The sequence below is a fragment of the Aphelocoma coerulescens genome, chromosome 5 (genome assembly GCF_041296385.1).
Source record: "Aphelocoma coerulescens isolate FSJ_1873_10779 chromosome 5, UR_Acoe_1.0, whole genome shotgun sequence".
Taxonomy (NCBI): domain Eukaryota; kingdom Metazoa; phylum Chordata; class Aves; order Passeriformes; family Corvidae; genus Aphelocoma; species Aphelocoma coerulescens.
In genome coordinates, this window is record NC_091019.1 from 24,612,595 (window position 1) to 24,624,926 (window position 12,332).

Sequence of the window (12,332 nt, forward strand, 5' to 3'; positions counted from 1 at the left end):
GGTGACCTGCTTAGTGGGTGAAGGAAAGGCTGTGGGTGTTTTGGAAGTTGTAGAGAGGTGGGTCTCTTTTCCCAAGTAACAAGTGATAGTACAAAAGGAAACATCCTCAAGCTGAGCCACAGAGAGTTTAAACTGGATATTAGGAAAGAATTCTTCACCAAAAGGATTGTTAAGCATTGGAATAGGTTTTCCAGGGAAGTGGTTGAGTCACCATCCCTGGAGGAACTTAAAAGACACGTAGACATGGTGCTTAAGGACACGGTTTATACTTGTTGGACTTGATGATCTTAAGGTTGTTTTCCAACCTAGATGATTCCATGTTTTTCTCCTTCATTCAGATAATCCATGCTGTAACTGTGTAGGACTTCAAGACCCAGAAACTAATGCTGTATTCACAGAGAGAGAGAGAAGCACCCTGAAAAGATCATTTTTTTACCATAGCTTTCGCTACGTTTTTGCCTGTAACAAGTGAAATATTGTAACAATGAAAGCCACAGCAAATGACAGTGTTGGGTTTCAAACCCTCCCCCACAACCCTAGAAAAACACAACCCCCTCACAAAACTACTCTCTTTGCATTCCTAGGTCATGCACCATCCATGTTTTAGTCCAATAGTAATTAATAATGGAAGTATATACCATCTAAATGTGTTCATACAAGTATTTATGTAATGTTTATGTCTCCCTTAATTTTTTCAGGATTAACATTTGGTAGATTGGAGTTTATTCTGAATAAATGCAAACCATATAATTTCTTATCTCTCAATGCACTTTAGGCACTTAATAGGAACATTTAACCATGGAAGAAAATTGCGCTGTTCCATATTGTAAGGGAAGTCAGGGGCAGGGGGCAACAGGGTGGGGAATGTAAACCTCTATTACATTTTCATGCTTTCAGCAGATTTAACTAAATTTTTGCAGATTTTAAGCTATATCTCTATGGCTGAGAAAATCTCTGGTAGAGATAAAATTCTACAAATGTATCTGTTTCTTAAGCAAGATATTTATCTAAACACTCAGTGCAAATATCTGTGAAATGCTAAGCTGTCTCAGGTCCCTTCCATGAAAATGAAGATACTCAGCACCTCAGAGAATGAGCCTCAAGCTAGTACAATTGATCACCCATTTCTGCTTACATTTCAATGCAATCCTTTAGATAAAATAGAAAGAAAATCTTTAAGAAAACGTTTAGTTGATGGTTTACTGCAAATATTTATATCAAGTTCTTCATTTATCCAAAGATATCTGTACCTCACCTGCTCTTATTTGAAAAGACTAGAGTTAATTAATGATACCTCATATAGATTTCCTAATTACATTCATGTTTATGAAAACAAGAATTACCTGGAAAAAGTGGGAAAGCTGAGCATCAAGCTTAAGCCTTTTCATATTCAATTATGTATTCATCCAAGAGTCAGATTTTCTAGTTTCATTATAAAAAACAAGCAAGGAAACCACAGAAACAAGTATAGGATATAATTATGCAGAAAAGAAGTCTTGACAGAAATTTCTAAATCAATAGCTCAAATCTAGGGAGAGCAGAGAGTAATATTTAAAATGAGCTCAAAGTAGTCACAGAATTATTGATTTGATTCCGCTACAGCACATTTCCCGCACTTCTATTCTCTGCGAGTCTTATGGGTATAATTATTCTGTCCTTCAGGAACTATACTGGTTCAAGCAAAAATGACAATACAGAATAAATTTTGTATTATTTTTTTTAGTACCATATTGCCCTTTAATACTGTGTAGGAAGGATTTTTTATCTGTCATTTTTGCATACTTAAGAAAGAAGGAATGATTGAAAGTGGGCAGCTCTTGACAATTTTCAGGTAGGCTTATTCTTTCATAAGCTCTGCATCCAATATTCTTACATAAACCTAGTATGCTTTCTGTTGTCAGGGCATCCCCAAAAATAAAGACAACAATGACTTCATTTTCTCTTGTCAGTTTCTCTACTTATAAGAGAGGATAAAAATTATATCTACTAGCTAACAAACCAACCACACAAGATGTATGGGAGGATGAACTTGTTGACAAGCTACGTTCTGGAAGCCTAGTAAAGATCAAACATCTATTTAAGTTTGCAATGCATGTGGATTTCTATAAAATTGTATACATGTCAGTCCTCAGTTATAATTTGGAATTAAATAGTTGCTCAAAGTTGAAATTTTCTGTCTTTGCTAAACACAAAACTAGAGGCTTGCATTTCAGAGCTATTGAACAGCTGTGAAAATCAGGACACCCTGGGAGTGTGCAAGTCTGCTGCTCTATGCATCACTAACACACATTCACAGGATGCACAGTAGCTGTCAGGACATTGCTGATTATACTGCTGATTGGGTGTGATGGAAATTACATTACTTTATGTGTGGTATACTCATCCAAGGATAGGAAGAATGGGTTTCATTCTTTCCTTAGGCCAAACAGCACCCAGCTCACAGATTTTGTTTGCAGATGCTCTAACCACGAAACTATGCAAGATGCTCTCCTCCTGCTTTAGTTAATACACTTTCGTATAGGGACATAAGATTTATCAGGCCAGTGACAGAAAATGGAAGACAGCTAATGACTATGTTTCCTCCTTAAGGCCAACACAGGAGCCCTTAAAAATGTTGCAGTGTTACTCCGTGTTTCTGAGGGAGCTGTGGATTCCCTTGAGCTACACCACATGTATAAGAAGCACAAAGCAGAAACATGAAGCAAATATACAGTACAACATCAGCAATTTTATACATTGGAAGTTCTCTGGGTTTTAATGGCTTATCCCTTGTTGTACCCCCTGGTGCTGCTTATGGAATTTTCTGCACTGTATGATGCACTGTATGCTGTAAGATTTAAAGTGCACAATACACCAGATTAAGGCAAAAAACTTGGATATGTCCTCTGAAATTTTCACCAGGACCTAAGTAAACTGAAATCTCTATGTGAACCGTCTTTAACAACCTAGTCAGGAATTTTATTCTTCTTGTCTGAATGAAATTTAAAAGGATTTTCAAAGCAATGTAGTGAAAGTGCAGCATTCATGCTCCTTAAAAATAAATTCTCCACCAAAGTAGATCAATAAGACATAAATACTCTGTAAGATTAACTTTCATAGAAAAATTTTCAGTAATTTTCTATGTATGTGCCAAAAAGACTTCATGCATCTTGATATGCCCATATTCATAAACACACAGACATATATATATATTACAATACCTAAAAATCTCACAAAGACTATATGAAACAGAATACCATCAGGCAGGGAGCTAAAAGAGAGACTGAGATACATCCAGTTACTATTTCATCCACATTTAAATATATTCCAGTTTCCAGATTGCATTGTTTCTTATCAGCATGCTATGATTTTGTATTCTGATTGGCTCAGTCTGTGCAATGTGTTAAATGCATTTTAGTTTCACATTTGTAATTATACATGTAAGTATATGATAATAAGACTGTTCAAGCTGGCTCTGCCAATTGAGATCGTTTATGCCAAACATCCCCACTATTCTAGTCCTCAATAATGAAAATGTTTGGCTTTGATTTGCTATTTATATTTTCTACCAATAAAAATCATTCATCTGTCTTGGGAAATACTGATATTTTAGATGTTCTCATTTGTTCAGAAGACAGCATTTTTTATTATAGTATCTTCATATTATCTCCACTGTCCAAACCCAATTCCTCCTTAACTAACTTCAAGGATAATTAATCGATATTTCAAATAGGTTTTATTGAGAGTCATCTACCAGCTGGAAAATCACAGTTTCTATATGTTGCAAATACCCACACATTTGCATCTCCTCATTAGGAAAGATCCCAATTCTGCTCTACCTCATAAGGACATATAAAATTATTCTTCTAGCAGCTCAAATCAGTTTTAATTTAATGATTCTAGAGACCTCGTTTTCTCCTGAACAGTTTAAACTACCATAGATCACAGGAATCACGTGCCCTTTCTCATTTATCCCACTAGATTACAAAGTTAGTAAATTATAGTAGCCTGAAATGAGAATTTGGCATGGCTTTATAAAGATGGTTGAAAAAGGGGGAAAATCCAATTCGTTTAGGCCCTAATGTAAGCTTTATGAATATACAGAGATCTTCAGAAGAAATAAAAATCTTACACTGCTCATAGTCAATCCTGTAATATTTATGTATTTTCAGATTTTGTTGAAGGTGTCCGTACTTGCATCTTAGATGTAAGGGTTCAAGATAAATGAGGGTTTCTTCTTTGAATTCAGCATGGAAAACAAACTTGTTTGTAGACATATCCTTTCAAAATTAATAAGAATATTATATTCCAAAAAATGTATTTGTATAATAGGTAAAGACTTGAAACCTAGTATTTTACATTCCTATTGGCAGTATTCCCTTAGCAAGGTGCTAAGAATCACAAAATTCTTTTATTAATAAATGCTCTAAAATTTAGTATGCGTATAAACTTTTAACAGAAATTACATATCGTTGTAAAGAAATTAAAGTCTTTATCCAACATCTCATGAAGCCAATACAGTATTTACATTCATAATGTGCTTGTGGTGGCTATTTGAATATTAAAGACTGAAGAAAACTCTCTTCCTAAATTGGTTTAGATTTTCTACAATTAAATAGACAGTAGCTAATGGAGATGATTTTGAAAGAGAATGTAATCAACATGTTTTATCAAACTTTGGCTCTTTTAGCAGTTAAAAAAGTTGGATAAACAGATTTTGTCTGAAGTCAGTAACAATGTATATGAGACAAAAAAAGAATAATGAAGGAAACTTTGAAGAAATTATAGTTCAGAACTGGAAAATTAAACATTAAGAATTTGGGGACTGCTTTCATTTTAAGAAAAAAAGTTCTTTTGTATGTTTATTCCAATATAAGCCTCTGAACTGGACATTAAGGGTCTATAGCCTCTTCTCAGGCTAGTAGGAAACAATAGCATACAAACATAGTTAAACTGACAGCATGTTTTAACCTTTGCCTCTGTGTGTGTCTCCATCTCTGTGCCTCTCCTTGTTTTTCTTATGTCTAGAACCAATAAAAACACCAGCGTAGTTATTCCTATACCTATGAGCACTATAATGGTTGAATACATCCTTTACAATTTCCACCTGTGTCAGTTTTGTCCTTTATTTACTAGCTTCTTTAATTGGACTCAAATAAAACTGTCTGCATAAAGCTTTCTAGTGAAACCTCTGCATACCACTGCAGTAGTCTTGACCTCCATTTAGTTCCCATTCTTTTTCCTTTCCTAATTCTGCCTGTTCCCTTCTCTTGACAGCTGCTGGATATTCTGCCCTGGCTGCTGTATACTCTTACCTTCTCTCTAATTCTGCTGGAAGGCATAAATGATCACCATCTCCTTCCTACCTGTGCAAAAGAGAGCATCATGCTGGGATGAAGTTATGAAATCCACTTTCTTCCTGGCAGCCTGTGTGGTTCTGTGACCTGCATTGATGGCTTGAACAGAGTTGATAACACACATGGTTGACAACACACCTCTGAGCAGTGCTGGCACAGCAGTGATGCCTCCTGTTTTGCTCTCCACCACTTCTGCCTCACCAAGGTGAGTACGGGGTGGGCAAGAAGTTGGGAGGGAAGAGTCAGCTCAGCTGACCCCTCCTGACCAAAGGGATATTCCACTCCATTTGATATTGTGCTCAGCAGTAATCACTGGGGGAAAGATGGAGAAAGGAAGGGATATTCATGGTTATGGAATTTGTCTTCCCAAGCAGTCATTAGATGTGCTGAGGCCCTCATTCCCAGAAAGCAGATGGAGATCTGCCTGCTGATGGCGAGTAGTGAATCAATTCCTTATTTTGCTTCACTTCCACACACAGTTTTTGCTTTCTTTATTAAAATGTCATTGTCTCAACCTACAATTCCTTTTTCCCTCCATTTTTTTTTTCTTTCCCATCTCCTGGGGTAGATGAGTGACCTAAAGGCAGGGTGGGAGTTTAGCTGTTGGCAAAGGTCAACTAGCTCCATGGTCTATTGTTTATCCAGTCTGGATTTGTGCCACTTATTGACACAAGTTTATCTTCTCTTTCTAGATGAGTTACCCCCCAGAGTTCAAGTCTTTTTTTCCCGTCCAGAAAAAATCTCCAGACTTTAGTCATAAGTTTTCCTCATGGATGTCTATTTGAATATAGCTGAGGTAAGTCTCTGACTCCTCCCTTCCATTAAACATTTCTTGTTCCCATCTTCCTTGAAAACTCCGAACACCTGAAATATCTGCCCTTCAGGTCCATAAAAAGAACATTGACTACAGTGCTTCATGAATAAGCTATGCCAAAATCCTGATCCTTTGCTGTCCATTATAACATCCACCTAAGTTGTTATTATTATGCTTCAGTTACCATCACATCCTTTCTTCAGACCAATTCTGTCTTGACCCAGTTGTATCCATGCTGATGCAAGGACGATTTTCCAAGAAAATTTAGTGTGCACTGTTTAAACACATATAGTCTAATCTACCCAAAATACGTAATTAGGCAGATTACCACAATTATAACAGACATGCATTTAAGCCTTCATTCAGCAAGGTACGTATCGTCAGAGAGATATTTAAGCATGTGCTTAGACAGACGGCAAGACGGCAATTAATGAACTACTGAACAATAAACAGCACAATGAGAGAATATTTGCCTGTTATTTCTTCAACTGCCTTGAATGCACACTTTCATAAATAATGAATCAGAGCTATTAACTGATTTTCTGAAGAGATTGCAATATTTTAAAAAATGTCTTGCATCTCCTTCATAGTTCATTTTGCTATGGGAGCACTAAGTACAAATCTAGAACCAGTAAGTTATGTGTTATGTGCAGTAAGATAAATGAAGCAGCATGTTCAGCATGAAGAGAACCTGAGAGTGCAGCAGATAACTCTGAACACTGGACTTGGAACACTGTAAAACATAGTGTATGGATGTTTATTTAATACTGATTTGCTGGCTCAACCATATGACTTCTTGTCAAGTCTTATTCATGCACATTTGTGGAGGGTAGTTTTAATTCTCATAAATTTTGAAGAAAGGTTGTCTAATATGTAGGGTCTTATGTTCACAGGTGACCAAAAGCATCTGTGGCACAAAAATTCTTCCCTTTATTAAAAATACTATTATTGTACAGTCAACAACCATAATATAACAATGATTTAGAAGATGTAGGAAAGAGCCCACAATCTTTAAATAGGATTTCTAGAGAAGAGCATATGTCACACATCTAGGTTCCAGATAACAGATGATCTCAATGTCCACCTACTTATAGTTTGAAAATACTTCTAGACATATAGAAGTTCCAGGAAACAGCTTACTATGGAAATAGCTTACACCTTAAATTTGTCTTCCTTTTTGTACAAGTGTAAATTGCTATATCAACAAAAATTAGTGAAGTATGTTCTCAAAGAAGGTTTTTAAAAAGAGCTCAAATCATGTTGAAAATTCACTATGACTATTTAGTTATCTCATGTCTACAATACAATATTCTGACCCATTTTCAGTATCAACCACTTTCTCTTGTCTGTTGCCAGTCCTTGATAGAAACACAACCCAAACATTAATGGAAAAAGAAAGCTCATATATAATATGACACACATAGTCAACACTAGGTATCTTTCCTGACACAAATGAATTTCCATTGCTTTTAAATACCATTCATACACAGTAAGTTGGAAGACACTTAACATTTTTATGAATCAAAGGAATGGAAAAAGGAAAGGAATGGACTACCTTTAAGAGACCTACTTAATTTTTTTACATTATCTCTGCTTTAGATATGTAAATGACTTATGATTTGAAAAATTGTTTAGAGTCAGCAGAAATTACATCTGTGCCTTGAGAGAAGAATAGACTCCTACTGTTTATAATTGATTCATTAACCATGTGCACAATACTGTGGCCAAATGTTTAATTGCATTAGGTTGTGATGAGAGCCTGTGTCACCATTCCTTACAGTGTTTACATTTTCTTCACCCTGTACAATTAACGATGTGCTTATGTGTGCATTATGCACTTGTGGAAGGACATTTCAGGTTCAGAAGGGATTCTCTCCTGTCACATCAAACTAGAATATCAACAGCTTTCACTTCCTATTTCTCACCTGCCACACTGCTGGGCTGTTCACACTTCCAAGGTCAACCCTCAGGATCCCCATATAATGCATGGAGTGACTTAACTAAAAAAACACAAACCAAACAAAACCAAACCAAACCAACAAACTTCCCTCCCTCCCCTCTACCCCCAAAAATGGATTTCTACAAGCCAGGAAGTCACAGGAATAGTTCCCTAGCACAAAATACCAAGAAAAATAACAGTTCTTTGCCTCCCTTTCTCAACCACCGAGACACTTTCTACCAGTTATTACTCATGGCCATGTCTTTACTGGAGTTAGACATCCAAGCTATACATAGCCTATAAAAAGACAGCAATACTGCTGCTTCCTAAATGCTCAACTAGGTCAGAACATTAGCAGTTATACACTTTTACTGAGAAGTGTCACTTCCATTGAAATTCTTCTACTTTCTAGAAAATATTTGAATATTCATTGAACCAAGGAGAATGGGGAAATGACTCTGTAGCCAATGAAGCAGCATACTTGGAAGACTTTCAGTCTGCTCCCTGCAAGTGAGTATCTACCTCACTATAACATAATCCCTGTGCTCTTTGCAAATTGTTTTTTTCACAGCTGAACTTTTATTAGAATTAGGCAACTTTCTTTTTCTCATTTACAACCTAAATGGACCATCCCAGGCCTTTTCCAATCATTTCTGGTAAGCACAAAACTCAGCAGGATTGCTTGTGCTACTCAGCAGCTTTCCAGGATAATAAACACAGAACAAGGTGTTTCTAAGACAAAAGTAAATTTTTCAGCTTTTTTTTCAGAATAATTTTCCAAATGTTAAGAAGGCCACAATCCTATACTAAACTCCTACTGAAGAACATTCAAAGGTCCATCTCAGTCCCAAATCAGATATGTATCATTAATATACATTTGTTTTCTAAATTGCACCCCATCTATTTTCTAAATTGTGTCACATGCAGCTACCATGGACCTGAAGGAAGAGTACACAGAGATACAAAATGTCCACATTTTAATTTCAGAAACTCAGTCGAGCTAGCAACTAGAAATAAATCCTTGGAAAATCTTTTACACAATTCTTCCTTACTATGAACACCCATTTTACCAAATAAATGGTTTTATGTGACCAAAAAGGAGAAAAGACAGGAATCTGGCTACATGTTTTCACCTACTGTATAAAACCCAGAAATATTACCAAATAAAAATATATGGGAGAATGTTACCTCTGTGTGGTCACACACCATTTTGGTGTCTGAGACAAGTAAGTAACCTGTACTTTCCGAAATCTAGTGAATCAATCTTCTAAATTCATTCAGGAATGCATTTTCTTGTACAAATACAGAATTAAAACACGTCACTAAAATTTGAGGCTGAGAGACACTTTTTTTTCTGGAAAACAATAAAAGTAAAATGCAATGTGTAACCAAGTGATTTGGTGTAACAATGGTTTGATCTCAGTGGTTTTTATCTAAGAAGTATGTAATATTGTGGTTTGTATCTGTTAATCTCCTATCATATATTTTAATTTTGGGGATTGATATTCCTTGTCTCTTTTATTATCTTTTTCTTTCTCAAAACTTTTCATATGTCTATAAAATCAAATACTTGTGTTTGTCATTTCACATATCCATCAACACCTGAAAGAAGCAGAAACTTTTGTGCATCTTGTGCAGACATATATCATAAAGGAGGAAAAGAGGAACGGTCCTGACAATTCAGTGCCTTCAAAATTCAATGTTTGTCCTCTCTGAAGAAACTCATGATTCTTTGACTTCCTGTGAGATGTTTTTGGGGACTGAAACAGCAGTAATACAGATTGCTACACTCTGGGCTTCAGACCCAAGAGGATTATTGTTAGCTGAGACCTGAAGATGTTCTTCTCTGCAAAATACTCCAAAAGGGATCACTGTTGGCAAAGATAAACCTGGAGATGCTCTCTACAAAAGACTTCACCAACATGACTTGACAAATGTCTTGAGGTTTCAGATACTAATAGTCTAGAAATATTTAAAAGAATTATTACTGAAGCAAGAAATTTAATTATTTGTGTCATTGACAGGTTTTTGTGACATCTGAGTCACTCAAGAGCATTGATTTTACAGAAAAAAATCTGATAACAGGAATATAAAATAATAGTCCTGCTGAGAAAGTATAAAATAGCCTTGACAGGAAGATGCATTCAATTGAACAGTGTGTATGACTGATGTTATTTCTTAACATGCACACAGTTTCTGAAACACAAATTCCTGGTAGAATATACATACACAAAAAAATAAAATAAATAAATTTTTAAAAAATTGAACTGCTTCTCTGCTTCTGAAGAATAAATATTCTGTAAAATAATATTAAAGTTGTCAGATTTAAAGGTCTTTAATTGTTTTGAGTGTTTTAAAGAAGAGATAAAAAGATTGTGTATAATGTCTAGTCCACTTGCAGCAGTCAATCCCAAAAGATATCATTCAGGCCAAAATTCAGGCTTTAAACAAAAATTAAAAATTGAAGGCTTATATAGTTGGTAATACAAATTTTAAAAGGATGGGGGGAGGGTGAAAGTGTGAGAGATTGATTTTCAAGGGAATATATAGAAGTTAAGTGTTTAATTCTCCCTAAAATCTGAGCTCCAGGTTTATATATATTTTATACAGATAGAGTTTAAAACTATGAAAACCCTTACAAAATTGGAAATTAAACACTCTAGAAATTAAGTGACATTTTGGAATGGTGTACTATGCATAGATAATCTACAGTGTAAAGACCACTTCAAGCATGAGTGAAAAAAGAATTAATCTGAATCAGAGTTGTCACCTCTGAAAAACCAAGAAAACCAAGTAGGGTGAAATGATTTCCATTATTTTTTCCTTATTTCTTATCATCTCTATTCCCAAATAATAATTTTAAATGATCTAGAGGATAGATTAATCTATTTTTATGTTTGTGTATAAGATTTACAAAGATTCATAAGAAAAAAATTCCTTTGAGGAGGCAGGAAAAAATGGAGCTAAGTTTTTTGCTAAACTGATCATATTTGTGAATAGTAAACAGCTCACATTAAACCTTTGAGGTGTAAATATGTACTCATAATTACATTTTTAATAATTCATTAACATTCAGATCTGAAACATTGGTATACGATAAAAAGGGAGGGCAGGATGGAGGAGACGGAGTGGAAAGTCTGGGAATCATAGCTGTATGGCTGCTTTTTGACTGTGGGGAAGGTGAATACTAATGTGCAGCAAATTTTTGTGTCCTAGGACCTTTAGTTAACAAGTCACTCCAACATCAGTTTGTAGAACAGGTACATTACCTGCTTTGTGGTTTTCTTGCAGTGAAGTTACCATCCATGACTTGGAATCAAATAGGCAAATCATGACTGACAAATCAAATTCTATCCTACTCCCCTTCTAAAACTTATTCTTTGTTTCAAAGAAACAAGTGGCATGATTAGAATTTTTCAGCTGTTTTCTAAGATCACAAAAAGAAGGTAAATTCATCCTAATATTGCTCAATATATTTGGTATATCTTGGGTAAGATTTGTGACCTCCATCTTGTATTCATAGCCACTGTGAATATCCAAAAACCCACCCACTGACCCAGTTAGATGGTTAGAGCCTATATGAGGATCATCCATGGCAATTTCCAGAGGCCTGAAGAAGAGGTGTTCAGTTCTAGTGACCATAAACTTCAGCTGAAAAATGATCAGTTTCAATGTCTTACACTGATCCAGTAACATCCCTCTTTCACTTGCTTCATGGTAGTTAAAAATGATATGTGTTTTCATGAAAACCACACTCTCTGTAGGCAAATCTTTTAGGTCTGCTTTCAGTATAAGATTTTTTTTTTTTTTTTTTGCATATACTCATTTCAATTTGTGAGAGATAATCACATTCTTATGACCCTGAAAAATACAAATAAAAAGGATGCAAAAGTTCAGGAAGGATCACCTCCAGTTACAGAGATTACCCCTTTGAACACTTTAAAATGAAGTGTAACTAGGTTTTAAATCATCCTGTCGTCCCTCTGGTATTAATACAGGTTTAGCTACTCAGGGTGCCTTTTTTATTAATGCTTTCCAATTTCTCTTTGATTTGAGGAGCAACACAAATATTTCCTCATTATTCACTATTTTTTCCATTCCTTAGATGTTGAAAAGTTTATTCTTGTCTTAAGTATCTTTGAAGACAGATTCTCTTGAACATCAGAAATGAAGCAGCCTAGAAGAGAGAGCAAGCATTGACAAATAAAGGAAATTTTCCTTTTTACTACCTATTTGATAAGTG